Raw genomic sequence first — 25,539 nt, forward strand, 5'->3', positions numbered from 1 at the left:
TGCTCTGTGATGTGTCACTCCAAAGACACATTACCACTATATGAGCAAAAACAAAATGCAGCAACTTATATAAAAATTACACTGCAGTGTGGTGTCACGGTACAAATACAAGCAAAAAAACCCAACAAAATATTGTTTTTTTAATTAAATAATTAACATTATCTAAAAATGACATTACACATGTAAGTGGTTTCCAAACCACTTTCCAGGACTCCAGCCTCTAACATGACAACCACTGTTTTTAAAACATTGCACATGGATCACTTAAATATAAAACATAGTCACAATTTAAAATGAAAAAACGGCCAAAAGGAAAACATTATTGCAGGACAATTCAGAGACACACCAAGTCCAAACTACACATGCAAAATATCTGACAGAAAAACACATGACATACAATAAAGTAAGATGTTACATTGACTTTTGTCTAAAACATTAACCAAAACAATGTATTTGCTGACAGACACTTGAAGATGGGAGTAAGGGAAAATTGAGGACTGCACTTTTTCTGCTTTACTTAATGACTTCAAGCTGCTATGGAGAATGGGGAGGATTCCACTATCTTCCCTAATAATAAGACACATAAAAAAGAAATATCTCCCAGCGCTAAAAATATAGAGAATAAATTGACTAAAAAAATATTCAAGCATCAATCATCACACAAGGTTGATAATTTGCAAATAAAATTCTTTTATTAAGAATATTGTGTAAAAGATGTATATAATTTCTTGTTCATAAAATTATCCTAAAATAATTCTGGTGTACCCTAATACCGGTATACTAAAAATAAAATTAAATAAGACAAAACAAAACACACATAAAACATATAGATCTGTGATACGCTCTCCTCAGCATTTTACTCACAGAGCTGTGGCACAATGGTTATATTCTCAGATGTATCCAGCTATTGCATGGTATGTGGTCATATCTCTCCCAGACTGGAGTAATAGCCAAGTGAATGAACAGATTCTGACCAAACTGCCAACAGCGAGCGGTAATCTAAATGATAGTCAGTTCAGGTTTATATCCTCAAAGTCCAGTGGGTATAAAATCCCTTGTATAGCACTTGAAGAGTCACTTACTTCAAATTACACGGAGCCCATAAACCACGGGTGTCTGCCGGCAGACAATGAAACTGGGCGTCTCTGCGATCAACTAGTTTTGCCTTCAACAGGCTTCCTCAGGATGGTTGAGTACGCCTCTTCCCCGCTGCTTTAAGTCCGTGTATGGCGTCTTGTTGTTATGGTGACCCGCTTCTCTTCGGCCACCGTAGCGTCTGACGTCACGGCACTTCCTCTTTCTCACGCTCCTCCGCGTCTTATCTCCATGGTAATCCGTGCCTGACGTAATTGTATTTCCTCTCATTCAGGTTCTTGTGTGTCTAGTCACCATGGTAACCCGCCGTCATGCCCGGCGTCTGGCCACTTCTCCTACTTCTTGTCACTGTTCTATTTTTCCTTTATGCAAGTATAACCACGCTGCTGTTCATGCTTTTTGGTTCGGAGCATACATTGTAATCAAATCTATTTATAACATGTGTCACACAGAATTAGCTCTGCAACTCGTAATTTTCATATGTTTATTAAAACTTTTAACCCAGCCTTATCTGGAACATATCCATATAAAGGTTGTTCAATATCATCACTGTTCCACATAGTGGATTCCTTTCTAAGGTCTGGGTCTATTCCCTATTAACATATACCAACACCAAAAAACACCCGACATAAAACAACACAGTGCCTTACCTATCCTACTAATTTTATTTTACATAAATATTAAAAACTTTTTCAACATTTAAGGGTATGTTTCTTCATCTATAGATTATTCCTTAAGGAATGGATGCAGTTCCCAATCTATATTTAGTCCTTTTGGGACTAAAGTATCTAACTTAAATATAGTTTTTGCCTCTTCCTTTAGTATTGCACTATCCCAGTCCCCTCCTCTCCATGGTTTCTGTATCAGTTTGATTCCCACAAATTCTAATAACGCAGGATCACTGTTATGAACTTTAGCAAAATGAACCGGAATATTATGGTTATCCTTTTTTGTTCTAATATTGTTCAAATGTTCATTAATTCTCAATTGAAGACAACAAAAGGTCTTCCCTACATACTGGAGTCCACATGGACATGCCATTAAATATATTACTCCCTTTGAGTTACATGTGATTTTATCTTTTATTATATACTCTTTTCCTGTACTATTTGACTTATATGTCTTGATTGGTTTTGTAGATACATTCCTTGTTTTTCGACATACTATACAATTATTACATCTATAAAATGCTGGTTCTATGTCTTTTAACCATGTTAATCCCTCTTTCCTCTCATTTTTATTGAAACTCCTTACTAAACTAGTTTTCAAAGTAGGTGCCCTCCTATAAATAATCCTAGGTTTATTTGGTACAATATCTTTAAGCTCCTCATCAGTAGTTAGAATGTGCCAATGTTTGTAGATGCTCTCTTCTAAAAATCTTCTCTGACTGGAGAATTTTGTCAGGAATAGCACTTCATTTTTTCTTTTTCCCTCATTTTTTTCCTTATATTTGAGGAGAGTCATTCTTTCTAATCCATCTACCTCATTTTTATTCGCTACTAAATTGCTTTCCATGTAATTTTTCTCACCAAACTGTTCCATAAGTTCCATAACTTGTGTATCATAGTCAGCTTTCTTGGAACAGTTCCTCCGGATTCGTTTCATCTGACCTTTAGGGATATTGGCTAGCCATTTTGGATGATGATTGCTCTCAAAGTTCAAGTAGCTGTTACAGTCTACTTCATTCTTAAAAGACTTTGTTTCGATCTGATCATTTTCAATGAAGACAGTAAGATCTAGGAAATTAATACTCCTATCACTAATCTCTCTTGTAAATTCTAAATTGTAGTTGTTCACATTTATCTTCGTGATGAACTTTTCCAGATCTTCTTTGGTTCCATTCCAGATAATGATCACATCATCTATAAATCTTGCCCATAGGACAAGATTAGGGAGGTACTCATTGTTAGCCCATATATACTCATTTTCCCACTGTGACAAAAACAAATTAGCATATGAAGGTGCAAAATTTGTACCCATAGCTGTCCCTTGAGTCTGCTTGTAGTATTTACCACCAAACCAAAAGAAATTGTGCTCTAATGTAAATTTTATACTTCTCAAAATAAAATCTATCTGATCCTCCTTCAAATTCGATTCATTCTTCATAATTTTCTGAATGTTTGCCATTCCTTGATTATGTCGAATTGACGTGTACAGTGATTTAATATCGCATGTGCAAAGAAGAAAGCCTTTTCGCCACTCTATTCTTCCCAGTGTGTCCAGAATTTGCATTGTGTCTTTAATATAACTTCTCTGTGTTACCACTAGTTTTTTCAAATAGACATCAATATAGCATGATAAGTGGGATGTTAATGATTGGATTCCAGCGACGATTGGTCTTCCTGGGGGGGTAATTGGGTCCTTATGGATTTTCGGCAAGTGATAAAACACTGCTACTTCAGGATGTTCAGGGTATAAGTATTTAAATTCATTTTTCGTAAGCATTCCTTTCTTTAATGCTTCCTTAAGAATGATTTCTAACTCCTTTTTATACTCTTCCATAGGATTTTTTTGTAATTCTACATATGTACTAGTGTCCTCTATTAATCTCATACATTCCTTGTTATAGTTACCCTTATCCATGATTACAATACCCCCTCCCTTATCTACTTGTTTAATCACAATTTCTTTATTTTGTTTTAAATTTTTTAGAGCAATTTTCTCTTTCACACTCAGATTACATTTCTTGGTTCTCTCCATCATTTCAGGGATCCTCTTATTATCTTCTTCTACTAGTTTATGTCGGGTGTTTTTTGGTGTTGGTATATGTTAATAGGGAATAGACCCAGACCTTAGAAAGGAATCCACTATGTGGAACAGTGATGATATTGAACAACCTTTATATGGATATGTTCCAGATAAGGCTGGGTTAAAAGTTTTAATAAACATATGAAAATTACGAGTTGCAGAGCTAATTCTGTGTGACACATGTTATAAATAGATTTGATTACAATGTATGCTCCGAACCAAAAAGCATGAACACCAGCGTGGTTATACTTGCATAAAGGAAAAATAGAACAGTGACAAGAAGTAGGAGAAGTGGCCAGACGCCGGGCATGACGGCGGGTTACCATGGTGACTAGACACACAAGAACCTGAATGAGAGGAAATACAATTACGTCAGCCACGGATTACCATGGAGATAAGACGCGGAGGAGCGTGAGAAAGAGGAAGTGCCATGACGTCAGACGCTACGGTGGCCGAAGAGAAGCGGGTCACCATAGCAACAAGACGCCATACACGGACTTAAAGCAGCGGGGATGAGGCGTACTCGACCATCCTGAGGAAGCCTGTTGAAGGCGAAACTAGTTGATCGCAGAGACGCCCAGTTTCATTGTCTGCCGGCAGACACCCGTGGTTTATGGGCTCCGTGTAATTTGAAGTAAGTGACTCTTCAAGTGCTATACAAGGGATTTTATACCCACTGGACTTTGAGGATATAAACCTGAACTGACTATAATTTAGATTACCGCTCGCTGTTGGCAGTTTGGTCAGAATCTGTTCATTCACTTGGCTATTACTCCAGTCTGGGAGATATATGACCACATACCATGCAATAGCTGGATACATCTGAGAATATAACCATTGTGCCACAGCTCTGTGAGTAAAATGCTGAGGAGAGCGTATCACAGATCTATATGTTTTATGTGTGTTTTGTTTTGTCTTATTTTATTTTATTTTTAGTATACCGGTATTAGGGTACACCAGAATTATTTTAGGATAATTTTATGAACAAGAAATTATATACATCTTTTACACAATATTCTTAATAAAAGAATTTTATTTGCAAATTATCAACCTTGTGTGATGATTGATGCTTGAATATTTTTTTAGTCAATTTATTCTCTATATTTTTAGCGCTGGGAGATATTTCTTTTTGAAGATGGGAGTAATATGCAACGTCACATGACACACATTTAAAAAAAAACAAAAAAAAAAACCTATAGAATGTAAATGCAAATACACATGCTCACCATTCTTCCTGGATCTGAATCCCGGACATGGGTTGCAGAGACAACTTCTGGAGGGATTACACTCCGCATGGGCTCCTCATACTCCAGATAACTTGCAATATAGGGCTGCCCACCACCGGTTTTCCGAGCCTCCTTGGCCTCCTTGGCCATTTTGGACTTGACACGTCGCTTTATGTCATAGTACCGTTTGCGGCACGTGTCCTCCGTCCGCTTGACCACCCCCTCACTATTGACAGCTGCAACAACTTTCGCCCACAACACCGTCTTCCTCCGTGTTGGCACCTTGGCGGACTCAGGGCCAAATAGCTGCCTCTGATACTTCATAAGCTCACGCACCAATGCCACATTTTCAGCAAAACTAAACTTTACATTCCGCCCAGTCTTTGTAGTGGTGCGTGGCAGCGGAGCACTCTGACTGTCACTATCACTTGAGGCTGCTGCAGCAACCTCACCCACCTCCTCCACCTCACTAACCTCACTAACACTTACCTCCTCCACCTGACCAACCTCCTCCCCCTCACTCACACCCTCCACCTCTGAGTCACACATAATTGTGTGTCTAAACAGTTAACACAGGGGAAAAAAAAGACAAACAACACACTCCTCCACTACCACTACACAACTCACACACACACACACACACACACACACACACACACACACACACACACACACACACACACACACAAACACTGACAAGGGACTATAAAGAAAAATAACTTGGACTAAAAATGAGACAAAACCACAAAATACAAGACTACAAGAATGACAAGACGACTTCCAAACACAATACCACACTCAGAAATCGCTACCAACACTCCTCACCAAACCACAAATTCACCTACCTCCACAGCACAACCTCCCTCCTCCTCACCACTAACTAAACCCACGAGGTGCGGACGGTTTAGGGCGTATTTATATGGTTGCGCACAGACACTCCTACCATCTGAAACACAACCAATCACGGACGGGGATGAAAATCGAAACTGAAAGTGAAAATGCGGCCGCGGGAAAAAAAAAACCCTGCCGCGTTTAACTTAGAAAAAAACCCAGCAAATACAACAAAAACACGTACGCAAACGACAATGATGGCCGTAAATGTGCCAAAAAAAAACGACTGGCATCGACATCGGAAAACACGACAACCATAAAGTCGACTGCTTCGTAACTTTGCGTATATGGATTCAAAAAGTTGCATGAAAATGCACCCGATACAAAACGAGTTTAAACACTACACAAACCGACTCAAACACGAATATTAGTAAATATTGCCCTAAGTGTGACTGGAAGGAGATGTTTAACATGACTACAGCAGCGATGATGGAGAACACATAGCTATGACCCCATAGAAAGTGTCTTTTTATAAAACCAAGAGGAGGCCCCAGGGCAGTGCAGGGAAATGGAGATGGAGTATGTAGTGGTAGGCAGGTAAAGCATTGATTGATTGAATGACTGATTGAAATTGATTAATTCATTTAGAAAGTTTAAATTAAAGAATACCATGTTGAAAGCCAAGGATTTCCGGCAAGGGTTCCAAGAAAATTAATAGTTGCTTTGCAGAGCTGCAAACTCCAAATTAGCCTAACTTACACAGTAATAAATATTAGGACGCTGATCTTCTGGCCATATTACCCCCTCTCTCCTCCTTCCTAATTTGGTAACACATACCTGTAGAACATTTATGAAGTGTATCAGAGTCTGAGTATGATGGCTAATAATAACATGTTTTTTTCCCTAAATCTAGTCCACAAGCGGAGATTTTTTGCTTATCCATGATCTACAACAGGGGTGGGGAACCTTTTTTCTACAGAGGGCCATTTGGATATTTATAAAATCCTTCGGGGGCCATACAAAAATTCTCAACTTAAAAAATTACCCTGCCCCCCAGTAGGTCTGCCCCTTAGAGGCACTGTGTGTGCGCGCCGGAGGCACGCGCACCAAAAAAATGGGTGTGGCCAATTAAAATGGGACGTGATACACATATGCCCCCAATAGTGCAGTGCCAGATCCACAATTGCCCCCACAGTGCCAGGTATACAAATGCCCCCACAGTGCCAGGTATACAAATGCCCCTCACAGTGCCAGGTATACAGATGCCCCCCACAGTGCCAGGTATACAGATGCCCCCACAGTGCCAGGTATACAAATGCCCCTCACAGTGCCAGGTATACAGATGCCCCTCACAGTGCCAGGTATACAAATGCCCCTCACAGTGCCAGGTATATAGATGCCCCCACAGTGCCAGATATACAGATGCCCCTCACAGTGCCTGGTATACAAATGCCCCTCACAGTGCCAGGTATACAGATGCCCCCACAGTGCCAGGTATACAGATCCCCCCCCCACAGTGCCAGGTATACAGATGCCCCCACAGTGCCAGGTATACAGATGCCCCCACAGTGCCAGGTATACAAATGCCCCTCACAGTGCCAGGTATACAAATTCCCCTCACAGTGCCAGGTATACAGATGCCCCCACAGTGCCAGGTATACAGATGCCCCCCACAGTGCCAGGTATACAGATGCCCCCCACAGTGCCAGGTATACAGATGCCCCCCACAATGCCAGGTATACAATTGCCCCTCACAGTGCCAGGTATACAGATGCCCCCCGTCCCGTCCCCCCCATGCTGCTTACCGCTGCTTCTTTCGGCGGGACACGGAGGAGAGCGCGGCTATGTTGGGCGGCGGCGTGTAGGACTTGAAACCAGCCGCCGGTTCGAGAGCCAATCAGTGCTCGTGGACCGGCAGCCGCGGCTCCTGATTGGCTGCCGGTCCGCGAGCTCTGATTGGTTCACGAACCGGCGGCTGGTTTCTAGTCCTACACGCCGCCGCCGCCATCCGCCGCGCTCTCCTCCTGAGTCCCTGTCCTGACAGCTGAAACACGCTGTCGTCGGACTGAGCGGCGGCGTGTCTCACAGAGAAGCGGGTGGGCTGGAGCAAACGGCTTCGCGGGCCTTATACGGCCTGCGGGCCGGAGGTTCCCCACCCCTGATCTACAAGCTTGCAAACATTTCTGTTTACTGTTCTGAATAATTTGCAGCATAATTCTGTGACGTTTTTTTTGTGAGGCACCACATTATTTGTAGTTAAAAATATGTTGCAAATTACTGATGTAGTATCAGCAATAACCAATAAAAATGTTAGTCTATCAACAATGCCTCCCCAAAAAACAGTAATATACAATTAATATTCTTTCTAATTAATTTATTATCAGCTGCTGCACACAAGACAGCATGATCAGAATGAAGCATGAGCTGGTAAAGGATCGACTTGCAAGAGACATAATACTGTCATCAATGCTCCCAAAAACACAGCCCATAATAGAAAAAAAGTGGTGCATGATGGAAATGTCCTTGGGACCTTCCTTCCACCCTTATGTTGTTTATTAAAAAGGACATGCATAGTTTAACAGACAAAGCACCTTAGCAACAGGAACTGTCACTTTTGTGGCTGAAGTACTTGGTTTGTTTGGACCCCACAAAGCACAAACCAGGCTACCAATGGACTTAAGGTGGCTAACAGTGTCGTTATTCATCATAACATTTGGAACATGTCAGACTGATCATCATCCTCCTCATCATCCTCAATACTGTTGTTAATATCACCATCATCATCACGCAATATTAACTCATATCCAATAGAATCCACCGTTACAGAAGAAGTTTCTGTGTGTTGTAATTGGTGGCACAGGTCTTCCTCATATAATTTGTAATTCATTTTAATAAACATCAGTTTTTTCACATTTTTTGGTAGTAGCCCATATGTTCTTAAACACGGTCCTCATGGCACCCCAGCAGTCCAGGTTTTAAGTATAACCATGGCTCAGCACAGATAGTTAAATCAAATTGACTGAGGTACTAATTAAGTCACCTGTGGCCAAGCATGGATATACTTAAAAGCTGGACCATTGGGGTGCCTTGAGGACTGCGTTTGAGAACCTCTGAAGTAGCCTCCAATGCCGATCACTCACAAGGTTCAAATAGCTAGTAGCTGATGCTGAACTGCTTGTTATTATTTTACAGCAGGCATGTCAAACTCATGGTCATCCAGCTGTTGTGAAACTACAAGTCCCAGCATGCTTTACCAGCTGATCAGTGGAAGGTATGCTGGCAAAGCATGCTGGGACTTGTAGTTTCACAACAGCTGGAGGGCCACGAGTTTGACATGCCTGTTTTACAGGATTAGTAAGATTTTAATAAATAATTTGCATGAACTTGCTCCATATGACGTAACATGGAGGAGGTGTCTAGATGGTTAATGTCCCTACCTCTACTAAATAAGGACCTTATTCAGTAAGGATTGCAAAATTAGCGATTTGCAATCTTTCTGATTATCGAATGACTGCATGCGTAGCGTTCGCATTGCAAAGACGTGAAGGGAAATATCAACAGAAAATGCGTACAGATCGTAATTGCAATGCAGCTGCTGTTTGACTGACAGGAAGCCAGCGTTTCTGGGCAGAAACCTGCTGTTTTCTGGGTGTGTTTGAAAAAACGCAGGCGTGCCCAGGCATTTTTAAGGAGGGCCTCTGACGTCAACAATGACCACTTCCAACCTCTTGCGTCGCAAGAATTGTGGATGACTTTGCCTGGCACAGATAGGAAAAATCTTCAATGTTCCGGTAATTGTGTCTGGTTTTGCGATCAGGCCGCATATTGCGATACATTTGCAATTTCTGAAATGGGCGTTTTTTTCTCTGTTTATGGGTGGCAACTATTTGATTGCAGCAACTGTTACTTATCAGAAATTGAAATCCTTGCTGAATAAGGTCCTATGGCCTCACAAATGGTACAGATACCTTGACAAATGTGAAGATTTAGATAAACACAAGAGTTATTTTGTAGAACAGACAGACAGGTGGTACATGTCAGACCAGCATGTAACACACCCAGCTAATATGATATGCGCCGCATCACTTGTTTTAATTTTGAAAAGAGCAGGAACAATTGGTCAACTTCAATAATAACATTTTGTAGTAGATAGATAGGCCGTACGTATCAGGCAGGCACCAAGTGTGTAACACAATGAAGCTAATATAATATAATATAATATAATATACACTGCATCACTTGCTTTCATTTTGAAAACAATAAGAACAATTGGTCAACTTCAATAATAAAATACGAATAATTTTGTAGGAGATAGTTAGGCCATACATATCAGGCAGACACCCAGTATATAACACAACCCAGCTAATATAATATGATACATGCTACATCCAGGGCCAGTGGCGGATACAGACAGGGGCGAAATGGGCGAACGCCCCCCCTACACTGCACCGGGAAAAATGGCCGGGGCCGGGTTTTCAGATTTCAGTACTTCTAAATTCTGAATTCCGCTCGCCCCAGCGACGATCACCTGCTGCGAACAGCGGCTGAGCGGCAGGCAGCGACCACTGACACTGCCGGCCGGGCCGCGGCCCGCCTACTGCCGCTGAGAGTGACGTATGAGGGTGCGAGAGACAGTGTGTGCTGTCAGTCAGTGAAGACCTCCCTTCCCCCGTCCCAGCGGCTCCTCCTCCTATGATGCCTCTGCGCAATGACACACACTGTCATGCGCAGTAGGCTTTAGTGGACGCTGAGAAAGCATTCAGGGGCAGGCTGGCGCCATTTTGCAGCAGAGGAGGAGCGGGCACGGACTCCATGGAGAGAGCTAGGCTAAAGCGATTGTGTGTGTATGTCATGTCTCCTCCCCTCCAAGCTAAAGTGTGTGTGTGTGCCATATCTTCCAACCCCCCTTCTCCTCCTAGCTAAAGTGTATGTGCCATGTCTCCCCTCCTAGCTAAAGTGTCTGTGTTCCATGTCTCCCCCCTCCCCTCCTAGCTAAAGTGTCTGTGTGCCATTTCTCCCCCTCTTCTCCTAACTAAAGTGTATGATATGTCCCCCCTCCTAGCTAAAGTGTGTGTTCCACGTCTCCCCCCCCCCCTCCTAGCTAAAGTGTGTGTGTTCCACGTCTCCCCCCCCTAGCTAAAGTGTGTGTGTGTGTGCCACGTCTCCCCCCCTCCCCTCCTAGCTAAAGTATCTGTGTGCCATGTCTCCCCCCAATTCTCCTCGCTAAAGTGTGTGTCTGCTCTTGTACCGTCCCAGGCCCCAGTGTGTATGTCACCATGCCACTCCTCCCCCAGCATGTTTGTCACCAAATCCCTCTCCTGGCCCCCGTATTTGTCACTATGTCCCTCAAAGACCCAGTGTGTATGTCACCATGTCCCTCCAAGACAGGGACAGCTCGACGGCCATTTGAGTGGAGTGGCGGGACACATGACTGATCTGGCAGAGGACCTCCAGTCCAGAAGCGGACCTCGTACAGTGAGACATGGGACAAAGATCCGCAGGCCCGCAGCTTGGGGTGAGATACTGTTTTAGCCCTTACGCTGCAATACTCGGAGTAAAGAAGGGGGCAGGCTCCCCTGTGTTTTTTTTCCTCGCTGCCCCAGTATAAGTTAATAATGGGGTAGGATTCCCCTTGCCCCCAGTGCCTGCATTATTTTGGCTCATTCAGTGTACTGTAATGTGAATTTCAGTTTATTCTGCATGCTGTAATGTGAATTTCGGCTCATACAGTGTGCTATAATGTGAATTTCGGCTCATACAGTGTGCTATAATGTGAATTTCGGCTCATACAGTGTGCTATAATGTGAATTTCGGCTCATACAGTGTGCTATAATGTGAATTTCGGCTCATACAGTGTGCTATAATGTGAATTTCGGCTCATACAGTGTGCTATAATGTGAATTTCGGCTCATTCTGCGTACTATAATGTGAATTTCGGCTCATACAGTGTGCTATAATGTGAATTTCGGCTCATTCTGCGTGCTATAATGTGAATATCAGCTCATACAGTGTGCTACAATGTGAATTTTGGCTCATTCAGTGTGCTATAATGTGAATTTCGGCTCATTCAGTGTGCTATAATGTGAATTTCAGCTCATACAGTGTTCTATAATGTGAATTTCGGCTCATTCAGTGTGCTACAATGTGAATTTCAGTTCATACAGTGTTCTATAATGTGAATTTTGGCTCATTCAGTGTGCTACAATGTGAATTTCAGCTCATACAGTGTGCTATAATGTGAATTTCGGCTCATTCAGTGTGCTATAGAAACATTGAATTTGTCGGCAGATAAGAACCGCTTGGCCCATCTAGTCTGCCCCTTTTTTTTTTACATTATTTTTATCTCTAACCTTATTTGATCCTTATTTCTTTGTAAGGATATCCTTATGTCTATCCCATGCATGTTTAAATTGCCCTACTGTCTTATCCTCTACCACTCCTGATGGAAGGAATGACGATTCGCCAGTCTGTATCACCAGTGCGCAGGGTTCTCTCCACTAACTGGCAACATTTTATTAGTAATGGCAACAATAGAAAATTTTAGAAGCGAACGGGAAGGGCATTACTAAGTGGGAGGGGCTATGATTAGGGGGAGGAGTCATAATTAATAAACCGCCCCCCTAAAAGTTAAGTCTAGATCCGCCACTGTCCAGGGCCGGCACTACCTGCTCAGCAGAGTCTGCAAAGCGGAGAGGCACCAGGCTGGGGAGGCACTCTCCCTGCTCTGCTGCTGTGCGCTGTTGCTGCCGACTGCCGCTGTGTTTGTCAGACTGAATGACAGGCAGCAGCAGTGCCGTAACTAGACATTTTAGTGCTGTGTGCAAGAAACGGCATCGGCACCCCCCCTTATTCAACATAGGGCCAGTGAGCGCCGTAGGCGCGCGCCAAAAATATAGGGGCATGGCTTCATGGGGAAGGGATGTGGCCACAATATAATACCAATTCATATTACGGTGCACAGTACCGGCACTACATTCAAATTACGCTGCACAGTATCGCCACTACACCAGGTAGAGCCCCTGTTACACATTACGGCAGGCAAAGTCCCATTTTACACATAATGGTAGGCAAAGACCCCTGTTACACATAATGGCAGGCAGAGCCCCTTTTACACATAATGTCAGGCAATGTCCCCTGTTACACATAATGGCAGGCAATGTCCCTTCTTACACATAATGGCAGGCAGAGCCCCCTGTTACACGTACTGCCAGGCAATGTCCCCTGTTACACATAATGGCAGGCAGAGCCCCCTGTTACACATAATGGCAGGCAGAGCCCCCTTTTACACATGATGGCAGGCAATGTCCCCTGTTACACATAATGGCAGGCAATGTCCCCTGTTACACATAATGGCAGGCAATGTCCCCTGTTACACATAATGGCAAGCAATGTCCCCTGTTACACATAATGGCAGGCAATGTCCCCTGTTACACATAATGCCAGGCAATGTTCCCTGTTACAAATAATGGCAAACAATGTCCCCTGTTACACATAGTGGAAAGCAATGTCCCGTGTTACACATAATGGCAGGCAGTGTCCCCTGTTACACATAATGGCAGACATATGCCGCTACCACAGCATCTCTGCACCCCATCCTGCGCACCTCTGCACCTCACCTTCTAAATCCTCTGAGCATACCTTTCTGCCTTAAGTATTGAGGTTGTCGTCAGTCCCCCACGACACTAGGCATCAGCTTAGGTTCCTTTGCAGGGCTGTTGGGCGGCGCGACATCCCTGTTCCAGTCCTGTCCATCCCTCCCTCCTCCCAGCAGCCAGCCAACAGGGAGGGAGCGGGCGGCGCCGCTGTTCAGAATGATAGCGTGGCACCGCCACCAATTACAGTGAGTGCGCTGCTCCGAGTCCCTCCTCCTCTCCTCGCTTCGGCGGCAGGCGGCTTGTAATGAGTCAGTGTGACTCATTACAATGCCACTGGCTTTAGGCCCCTTGGAACGGGGATGCGGGCAGTTGCGCCCTCAGGGTGACTGCGCTGTGTGCCAGGCACACCTGTGACACACGTAGTTATGGCCTTGGGCAGTAGCTTTGGCAGTTCTGAGAGAGCAGCAGAGGAAGTCCCTGCAACTCACTCTCTGTCTCTCACTGCTGTGCCGAGTCTCTCTCCTGATCATGTAAAAGGGTCAGAAGAGCATGTGGGTGATTCTCCAGAAAGTGAACATAAAGTCCTGTACATTACATGTATTTTATTTTTTTTCCTTTTAAACTGGTCTGTTAAGAAATTGTTGTTATGTGAAATCTTAATTGCTTAGTAGCAATGCCTTACCCTTTAACTTAATACCCACTAAAATCTTGGTATTTTGGAGAAGTATGTTGTTTGAATTTGTGTAGCTGTCCCATGTATCATGGAGAATCACCCATGTGACGAGCTTTGATTGGAAGAGCTTGGCACATGCTGATTAGAAGAACCCCTGATTGGAGGAGATTGTCACACGCTCCTCTGAGCCCTGGAACACTGAGGATCTCACAGCATGGCCCCCATCTGTGAGTGTTCAGCCTGCCTCCTCTGTCTCCACAGTTCCTGCTCCTGTCTCTATAGCTCCTGCTTATTTCTGCCACCCTCTCTTTGCAGCTTCTTTCTCTCAGCACTGAAGTAACATCTGTAATTTGCACACTATAAAATGATACAGAGCTGCTGATTGGTTTATGGGGCCACTTCTCCACTGGCTCACTTCTCTGCTCTTATCACTGCTTAGTAAATGCCCCCCTATGTCTTCTACATGTTATATTCTGTTTCTTTATAGTTCCTGCCCAGTATCTGTCTCCCCCCTTCCCCGTCTGTCCAGCATCTGTCCCCTCCTCTCTGTACCCATCATCTGTCCCCTCTCTCTCCCCTGTATCTCCCGTGCCCACTCTCTGTCCTGCATCTGTCCCCACCTCTCTCTCTGCCCATCATCTGTCCCCACCTCTCCCTAGCATCTGCCACCTCTCTCCCCAGCATATGCCCACCCACCCCCCCTCTCTTCCCAGCATCTGTCTCTCCCATCCCTTTTTATACGGCATCTCTCTGCTCCTCCGTCTCTCTCAGCCCAGCATCTGGCTGCCCCCCCTCTCTGCTCAGCATCTGGCTGTCCTCCTTCTTTATGCCCAGCATCTGTACCCCCTCTCTCTGCCATATGTCTGTCTCCCACCTCTCTCTCTGTCCAGCATCTGCCCCTCCCCCTTCTCTGCTTAGCTTCTGGCTGTCCCCACTCTCTCTGACCAACATCTTTTTCCTCCACTCTCAGCGGCTACATAGTGCTGCTGATAGTCATTATGTATGCTTGCACCAGCCCTCCAGCACCCATAAGACATGTCTAACTGAGGTCGCATTTAGGTGAACATGCCATTTCTGAACTCATCCTATGTTTGTCCCTGCCATGCCATTCTGCCTCTCCAGATGGGAGGAGACACAAGAAACTCTTCACAGTGAAATGCATATACAGTTTTGAGGCACATACTAAGCATGAAAATACGTATATTGAAAACAAAAATATGTGCGACTCTAATGGAACATGTTTTAATATATAATACGCCTTTCACATCCCAAAAATAACCCGGTATTGACCCAGCATATTGCCGAGTCCACACGGGTCGCTGTGCGATGTGAAAGGTCCCATGGAGAATCCCCGGGTCGCCAGACCCGGTATTTCAACCCGGGTAATAAGAAGGGTTATTATCGGGTTGAATACCGGGTCAGTGGCAGTGTAAACGGGTTCCCGGGTCGATGCGAGCCGGGACCCGTTCACTACATAGGGATGAGGCGGCGCGGAGATGAACTCATCTCCCAGTGCCACCTCTGCCCCACCCCCTTCCGGCTCCACCGCTACGCCGCTATGGAAACCCGACCCAGGTCAGGAAGCCTATTAGGGTCCAATGCCGGATCCCACCCGGGAAGGACCCATTTCCAATTCCCAGGTGGGATCCGGCATTTTGGAGATCTGAAAGGGGTATTAGGGTATGTGGACAGGGCCAGATAACAATGGGGTGGGTGGAGCTACAGCTCTGGGCCTCCACCTAAAAATAGGCCCATCATCATGGCAGCTTAGTGATTACGAGCCACCCAACTGGCCACACGGTCGGTCATAAATCAGATATTAAAATAATGCAATTCCTATACTTTTACATATAGTTCCATTGCTTCTCATAATAGGCCCTTAAACATTTTCATCCCCAGGCCCATGCAGCCCTTAATCAGGTACAACCCCAACGGTAGAGAGAGGAGCCAGAGACTCTGGGCGGGATGTACTAATAGACATCACTGCCTATCGTCATGATGTTAATCGCATATGTACTAATATATGTGATTAGCATTGCGAAGGACAGCTCTCCCGATAAGAGCTGTCCTTCGCAATCCACTGCGGCTCCCTCACTTTTGGGTTTCGGCCCCCAGAGTCATTCTGCACATGTGTCATTCTGCACATGAGGCCGGCCGCAGGGCATGCTAGGAGGGATCCAATCGGATTCTTCACACCAGCACTGCGGAGAGAAGCACATAGGCTTCTATGGGGTATCGCCAGCAAAAGCTGGCGATCCCCTCCCTGGCGCTGACCCGGCAGCCGGGGCTTTGTACATTTGGAAAATGCGGGGGGGTTACCGCATTTTCCGCTTAGTACATCCCGCCTATCAGGAGATAAGATTGGTTAAGATTATGAGTCCTAATTAAACACAAAATAAAAAAATATACTATCCCATGTCACCAAGTAAATAGACCAAAAACTATGAAAACACTAACAATACATTAAGAAGGCATTTAATTCTAATAATACACATTCAAGGACATTGATCATATACAGTAAATTGCCGATGTAAGAAAAGCTGCAAAATACAATTAAGATCAGTAGGCTCGTAATTTGACTTGAAATTAATATCAAATAATAACAAAATTGATGTTTAAAATGCGAACATTGGCAAAATGTTTATGTAGTCTTTGTCTGTGTAAGTGCATTGGTTTGTCAGTAGGTTTACAAATTATCTGTTAATGTGACATACAGTATATTATTTATGTGGTGCAAGCTCAATTTACTTTAAAATGCAAGTTTATAACGTATGCAAATACATCAGGGTTAGATCATTGGAAATACATTTATTTATATAGATATTAGTCTTTATTATAATGACACACAGATTGTATTATTATTGTGACCCAACAATGTATTATCTGTCTGCAGATTTAAAAATAAATAAAAACTGAAAAATGCTGCTTGCATAAGTATTCAACCCATTGTGCTATGGAAGCTCCATGTTTACATAGATGAAACATATTGCCCTTACAACTGGCTTTCAATTAGCCTCTCTCTACCAGTGTATTAAAATGGGTCAGCATTTATGGATAAAATAAACCCTTATCCAAATAACATTGGTCACACTATGAATCTGCAAGAAATCTGTGAAAATGAAGATCAAAGATCGTTCAAAGATAAAGTTATAGGGTATATGCAATTCCGGGCGAATTGCGGTACTTTTTCGCCAGTTTTTAAATTCGACACAATTCGACCGTCGAATTCCGGCAGGTGGGTGCCGGAATTCAACATATTCTATAAAAAACGGATTTGACAGTCCCGCTGTCGAAAAACGGCTGAATTGACGGTTTTTGATTCGATTTTTAAAAATGTAAAAAAAAGGGTAAAAAACCCAAAAAAAAATTGCGTGGGGTCCCCCCTCCTAAGCATAACCAGCCTCGGGCTCTTTGAGCCGGTCCTGGTTGCCAAAATACGGGGGGAAAAATGACAGGGGATCCCCCGTATTTTAACTACCAGCTCCGGGCTCTGCGCCTGGTCCTGGTGCAAAAAATACGGGGGACAAAGAGCGTAGGGGTCCCCCGTATTTTTTGTACCAGCACCGGGCTCCACTAGCTGGACAGATAATGCCACAGCCGGGGGACACTTTTATACCGCTCCCTGCGGCCGTGGCATTAAAAATCCAACTAGTCACCCCTGGCCGGGGTACCCTGGAGGAGTGTGGACCCCTTCAATCAAGGGGTCCCCCCCCAGCCACCCAAGGGCCAGGGGTGAAGCCCGAGGCTGTCCCCCCCATCCAAGGGCTGTGGATGGGGGGCTGATAGCCATGTGTAAAAATGAAAGAATATTGTTTTTTTTGCAGAAGAACTACAAGTCCCAGCAAGCCTCCCCGCAAGCTGGTACTTGGAGAACCACAAGTACCAGCATGCGGTGGAAAAACAGGCCCACTGGTACCTGTAGTTCTTCTGCAAAAAAAATACCCAAATAAAAACAGGACACACACACCTTGAAAGTAAAACTTTATTACATACATGCCAACACATACATACTTACCTATGTTGACACGCCGACTCTGGCCACGTCTCCGTCTGTCGACGTCCAGGGTACCTGAAAATAAAATTATAAACTCACCTGATCCAGTGTCCGGTTATTTTATTGTAATCCTCGTACTTCGCAAAAAAAAACAACGCATAGCCGATCCAGACGGACTGAAAGGGGTCCCATGTTTACACATGGGACCCCTTTCCCCGAATGCAGAGACCCCCCATGACTGCTGTCACAGAAGGTCCCTTCAGCCAATCAGGGAGCGCCACGTCGTGGCACTCTCCTGATTGGCTGTATGCGCGTCGGAGCTGTCAGACGCGCATCGCACAGCCCCCTCCATTATCTTCAATGGTGGGAACTTTGCGGTCAGCGGTGAGGTCACCCGCGGTCAGCCACTGACCGCGGGTAACCCCACCGCTGACCGCAAAGTTCCCACCATTGAAACTAATGGAGGTGCTGTGCGATGCGCTGTCTGCCAGCTCAGACGCGCATAGGGAATCAGGAGAGTGCCAGGACGTGACGCTACCTGATTGCCTGAAGGGACCTTCTGTGACAGGAGTCACAGGGGGTCTCAGCATTCGGGGAAAGGGGTCCCATGTGTAAACATGGGACCCCTTTCAGTCCGTGTGGATTGGGTAAGTGCGTTTTTTTATTTTGCCAAGTACGTGGATTACAAATATCACTGGACACTAGTGATGAGCGGGTTCGGTTTACTCGGAAACCGAACCCCCCCTAACTTCACCCATTTTACACAGGTCCGAGGCATACTCGGATTCTCCCGTATGGCTTGGTTAACCCGAGCGCGCCCGAACATCATCATCCCGCTGTCGGATTCTCGCAAGATTTGGATTCTATATAAGCAGCCGCGCGCCGCCGCCGCCATTTTCACTCGTGCATTGGAAATGTTAGGGAGAGGACGTGGCTGGCGTCCTCTCCGTTTATTAATAATATTTGTGCTACTGCTTATTGCTTAATTGTGGGGACTGGGGAGCAGCTGTATTATATAGGAGGAGTACAGTGCAGAGTTTTGCTGACCAGTGACCACCAGTATACGTTGTCTGCCTGAAAAACACTCCATATCTGTGCTCAGTGTGCTGCATATATCTGTGCTCACACTGCTTAATTGTGGGGACTGGGGAGCAGCTGTATTATATAGGAGGAGTACAGTGCAGAGTTTTGCTGACCAGTGACCACCAGTATACGTTGTCTGCCTGAAAAACACTCCATATCTGTGCTCAGTGTGCTGCATATATCTGTGCTCACACTGCTTAATTGTGGGGACTGGGGAGCAGCTGTATTATATAGGAGGAGTACAGTGCAGAGTTTTGCTGACCAGTGACCACCAGTATACGTTGTCTGCCTGAAAAACACTCCATATCTGTGCTCAGTGTGCTGCATATATCTGTGCTCACACTGCTTAATGCTTAATTGTGGGGACTGGGGAGCAGCTGTATTATTGTATAGGAGGAGTACAGTGCAGAGTTTTGCTCACCAGTGACCACCAGTATACGTTGTCTGCCTGAAAAACACTCCATATCTGTGCTCAGTGTGCTGCATATATCTGTGCTCACACTGCTTAATTGTGGGGACTGGGGAGCAGCTGTATTATATAGGAGGAGTACAGTGCAGAGTTTTGCTGACCAGTGACCACCAGTATACGTTGTCTGCCTGAAAAACACTCCATATCTGTGCTCAGTGTGCTGCATATATCTGTGCTCACACTGCTTAATTGTGGGGACTGGGGAGCAGCTGTATTATATAGGAGGAGTACAGTGTAGAGTTTTGCTGACAGTGACCACCAGTATACGTTGTCTGCCTGAAAAACACTCCATATCTGTGCTCAGTGTGCTGCATATATCTGTGCTCACACTGCTTTATTGTGGGCACTGGGGACCACCAGTATATTATATAGGAGGAGTACAGTGCAGAGTTTTGCTGACAGTGACCACCAGTATATATAGCAGTACGGTACGGAAGGCCACTGCTCTACCTACCTCTGTGTCGTCAAGTATACTATCCATCCATACCTGTGGTGCATTTCAGTTGTGCGCAGTTGTGACAAGAACACTGGGATAGTGTTTGAGGGCAGGTATGTTTGTCCCAGGTTCTTGTCTTACATGTATTAGAAAAATGAAAACTTCTAGGAATATGTTTTGTTTTGTTAGAACCTTTTCAGTTTGTTGGAAAAGCTGGGTAAGGGCCCTGAAAGAGAGATGGGGCAAGTTCCAGACATTGGGCCCAGTTCGGGTCTTTGGCCTCACAGAAGGCTAATCAGGCTTTCAGCTGTGTAAGAGTGTTATAGAGCTGCTGGCCTGATTAGGGTGTGCAGACTGCCTGGGAAGACTGCAGGACTTCTGTGAGAGAAACACGCTTCCTGATACAAGTGAGCTATACAGTGTTTGCTGGAGAACTCTGTGTTTTTTGTTTTAGTGACAGTTAGGAACATCTTGTGTTTAGTTAGTGCCGGACAGGCAAGGTATTTTCTTTTGGTGTTTGTTTTATTTTCTGTACAATAAAACTGGCTGGGGCCAGTTGTACCAGAAACTGGACTTGTGGTGTTCCTCAGCTGCTGCGTGCTGCCATATACCCCAGGAAACGGCACCTTGCACCCTTACAGTGTTACAACTTGGTGGAGAATGCGAGCAGTCCATTCTGCGCATAAGTGAAAGCAGCAGCTTTATGAGGCCTGCAGAAAACAGTGGTTTATGCAGATACAGCTCAGTGTGAAGTTGCTGAGACTCACCCCTGAGGGTTTGATATATGCCCTGGGTGAAAGCAGCTACAAAGCTGCCTAAAAAATCTGTCGACATGGAGGAACTGCTTAAAGCCTTGCTGCAAGCTACAGCGGCTCAGCAGGAGGCCAACAGACAGCAGCAGGTGGCAATGGAGGAAAATAGGAGACAACAGCAGGCAGCTGTTGACGAACTTTACAGGCAACAGCGTCAGGATAGAGAGGCCTTAACAGAAGTGGTGCAGAGCCTTACAGCCCGGATTGGAGATGTGGCCGTCAATGCTCCGACCAGCTCTAGTTCTATACGGGCCAGTCACTTCCTGCAGAAAATGACAGAGGCTGATGATGTGGAGGCCTACCTGACCACGTTTGAAAGGACTGCCGAGCGTGAGAACTGGCCGAAAGCACAGTGGGCCAGTCTGCTAGCACCTTTCCTGTCAGGTGAGCCCCAAAAAGCGTACTTTGATTTAAGCCCCGCTGAGGCTCGGGACTATGATAAAATAAAGACTGAGTTCCTGACCCGCCTGGGAGTCACGCTGTCAGTACGAGCACAACGGGTGCACCGGTGGGTGTACGCCATGGAGAAGCCTCCTCGCTCCCAGATGCACGACCTTATTCAGCTAACAAAAAAATGGTTACAGCCAGAGACATTAACTGGTCCCCAGATGGTTGAAAGAGTCGTCATGGACCGCTACTTGAGATCTTTGCCCATGGTCCTGCGCAAGTGGGTGAGCCATGGAAACCCGGGTACTGCTGACCAATTAGTGGACATGGTAGAGAGGTATTTGGCAGCAGAGGAACTACTGATGACCACCCAGCAACCCATAGACCCTCGACAGCGCCCTTGAGTAAAGACTGGTAAGACTGTTCCTTGGGAAAATGTTGCTGGGCGGATAAGAGAACGCAAGGTTGGAGAGACTGTAAACACTGGCCCTGGAGACAGGCCAATGGGGCTAGAACGGTCTATGCTGCCCAAACGGGTTGATAATCGTGTGGTTAAATGTTTTAGGTGTGGTATGCCAGGTCATGTTATTGACAATTGCCCAGTCACGCAAGAACCCATGCAATGTGATGCTGCCTTTGAATGTCACAGAATGTCTTTCTTTGCTAGGTTAGCCTGTACTGTGGTACCTTCACCTGAGCTGGAAAAACAAAAGTGTGATGTGTTCTTAAAGGGTAACCGGGTAGAGGCCTTGCTAGATTCAGGAAGTTTAGTTACCCTCGTGAAAGCTGGGTTAGTGAACCCCTTAAAAGTCCAGCAAATACCTATTGGGGTAACTTGCATACATGGGGATATCCAACATTATGTCACTGCTGAAGTGAATATAGAAACTTGTTGTGGGTCAGCAATTGTTAAAGTAGGACTGGTCCCCACCTTGGTGCATGAGGCCATAATAGGGAGGGATTTTCCTCATTTTTGGAAACTGTGGGAATCACGGTTATAAACAGATGTGAGAAGTAAAGAGCCAGTTGATAATACCAGTGATTTTATGGATGTACGTGTGTCTTCGGAACTTTCTGACCCTTTGCCTTTTGATAGTTTGGCTGGGGAAGTGACAGATGGGGAGTCCAGTGAGGACCCTCTTGCTGGGAACAGAGACATAGTAGTTAGAACTGAAAGAGTGCCTGACCTGGAGGTAAAGAAGGATCTGTTTGCGTCTGAACAGTTAAAGGATCCTACCTTAATAAAGGCTAGGGAGAATTTTAAGGTTGTTAATGGGGAACCTGTGGTACCAGGTGACAGGGTTACGTATCCCCACATGGCCATCTGTAGTGAGCTCTTGTACCACATTGTCAAAAGGGGTGAGGATGTGGTGGAACAGCTGGTAGTTCCCCAGCCTTATCGGAGAACAGTACTAGATTTAGCTCATAGTCACGTTACCGCAGGACATTTAGGGGCAGAAAAAAACACTGAAAGAGTTTTACAAAGGTTCTTTTGGCCAGGGGTTTATAAAGAAGTGTCTGAATATTGTTCTTCCTGTCCTGAATGCCAGTATCATGCCCCTAGACCCCATTTCAGGAGCCCACTAGTTCCCATGCCTATTATAGAGGTCCCGTTTGACAGAATAGCCATGGATCTTGTGGGGCCCTTGTTAAAGTCTGCTCGGGGCCATCAGTATATCCTGGTAATTATGGACTATGCCACTCGATATCCTGAGGCTGTCCCTTTACGCACTATCACAACCAAGGCAATAGCTAGGGAGCTGGTGCAGGTTTTTAGTAGAGTGGGAATACCAAAAGAAATTTTGACTGACCAAGGTACTCCATTTATGTCAAGGATCATGAAGGAATTGTGCAAATTATTTAAGGTCACTCACCTCAGGACGTCCATCTACCATCCCCAAACAGACGGGTTGGTGGAAAGGTTTTATAAAACATTAAAAAGTATGTTAAAAAAGGTTGTTGAGAGAGATGGGAAAAACTGGGATTGTTTGTTGCCCTACTTGTTAATAGCCATCAGAGAAGTTCCTCAGTCCTCTACGGGGTTTTCTCCATTTGATTTGTTGTATGGTAGACACCCCAGAGGGCTGTTGGACATTTCCAAAGAGACGTGGGAAGGACAGCCCACTCCTTATAGAAGCGTTATTGAACATGTATCACAAATGCAGGATAGGATTGCAGCCGTGGTACCTATTGTCAGAGAGCACATGGAACAGGCCCAAAGTGCTCAACAGAGGGTATATAACCGGAGTGCCAAGATACGGGAATTTGCTCCCGGAGATAGAGTTCTTGTTTTGGTACCCACTGTGGAAAGCAAATTCCTAGCTAAATGGCAGGGTCCATTTGAGATTAGGGAAAAAGTGAATGAGGTTAATTACAAAGTATACCAGCCGGGAAAGAGAAAACCCGAACAAATCTACCATGTTAACTTAATCAAACCCTGGAAAGATAGGTTGTCTCTGTCAGCGGAGCCTTGCCCTTCGGTGTCTTCACCTCGGTTGCTTCCCGCAGTAAAGGTGTCAGAGACATTATCAGCTGACCAGAACAATCAGGTTAAAGAATTTCTCATCCAAAATACTGAGATATTTTCAGAGCTGCCTGGCCGAACGACCATAATAAAACATGACATTGTCACAGAACCAGGGGTCAGGGTTCATTTAAAGCCATATAGGATTCCTGAAGCTCAACGAGAAGCTGTTACTAAAGAAGTTAAAACCATGTTAGAACTTGGAGTCATAGAGGAATCTAACAGTGAGTGATCCAGTCCCATAGTTCTCATCCCGAAGCCCGACGGTAGCATACGCTTCTGTAATGACTTTTGTAAGTTAAATGAGGTGTCCAAGTTTGACGCGTACCCCATGCCCCGTGTGGATGAGCTTATAGAAAGGCTGGGAACAGCCAGGTTTCTCACCACGTTGGACCTGACCAAAGGTTACTGGCAAATACCTTTATCTGATAGCGCAAAAGAAAAAACAGCCTTTTCGGTTCCGGAGGGGCTGTACCAGTATAAGATGTTACCCTTTGGGTTGCATGGGGCTCCAGCAACCTTTCAACGGGCGATGAATAAAATTTTGAGGCCCCATAGAAAATATGCAGCTGCCTATTTGGATGATGTGGTAATTCACAGTACAGACTGGGGGTCCCATTTGGTTAAATTACAAGCAGTACTGGACTCAATCAGAGAGGCAGGGTTAACTGCTAACCCAAAGAAGTGCTGCCTCGCAATGGAGGAGGTCAAATACTTGGGCTTCACCATAGGCAGAGGTCTAATTAGGCCCCAATTGAATAAAATTGATGCTATTCAAAACTGGCCTCGTCCAGTGAATAAAAAACAGGTAAGGGCTTTTTTGGGAATAACTGGGTACTATAGACGGTTTATTCCCAATTTTGCGACCACAGCGGTGCCGTTGTCAGACCTTACCAAAGGGAAGCAGTCAAATATGGTGAAATGGAACCCTGATGCAGAAAAAGCGTTCCAAGCGTTAAAAGTGGCTTTGTGTTCACAACCGGTATTGATAACACCAGATTTTTCAAAAGAATTTGTGGTACAGACAGATGCCTCAGAGGTAGGAATAGGCGCTGTGCTGTCCCAAACCAGAGATGGGGACGAACACCCTATCATTTATTTGAGTAGGAAACTCAATGAGCATGAAAAAAGGTATGCCATTGTGGAAAAGGAGGCTTTGGCCATTAAGTGGGCACTAGATACCTTGAGATATTACCTCTTGGGTAGACAATTAAGACTAGTGACGGATCATGCCCCTTTAAAATGGATGTATGTAAATAGAGGCAAGAATGCTCGTGTAACTAGGTGGTTTCTAGCGTTGCAAGATTTTAAGTTTACTGTCGAACATAGACCGGGTACACAATTGGCCAACGCAGATGCATTGTCCCGCATCTTCTGTTTGGGGGCTACAAGTGTTCCGGCCCCTAGGTCGAAACAGGGGAGGGGGATATGTGACACGAACACTGGGATAGTGTTTGAGGGCAGGTATGTTTGTCCCAGGTTCTTGTCTTACATGTATTAGAAAAATGAAAACTTCTAGGAATATGTTTTGTTTTGTTAGAACCTTTTCAGTTTGTTGGAAAAGCTGGGTAAGGGCCCTGAAAGAGAGATGGGGCAAGTTCCAGACATTGGGCCCAGTTCGGGTCTTTGGCCTCACAGAAGGCTAATCAGGCTTTCAGCCAGTGGC

This window comes from Pseudophryne corroboree, chromosome 5 (assembly GCF_028390025.1).
Source record: "Pseudophryne corroboree isolate aPseCor3 chromosome 5, aPseCor3.hap2, whole genome shotgun sequence".
NCBI lineage: Eukaryota > Metazoa > Chordata > Amphibia > Anura > Myobatrachidae > Pseudophryne > Pseudophryne corroboree.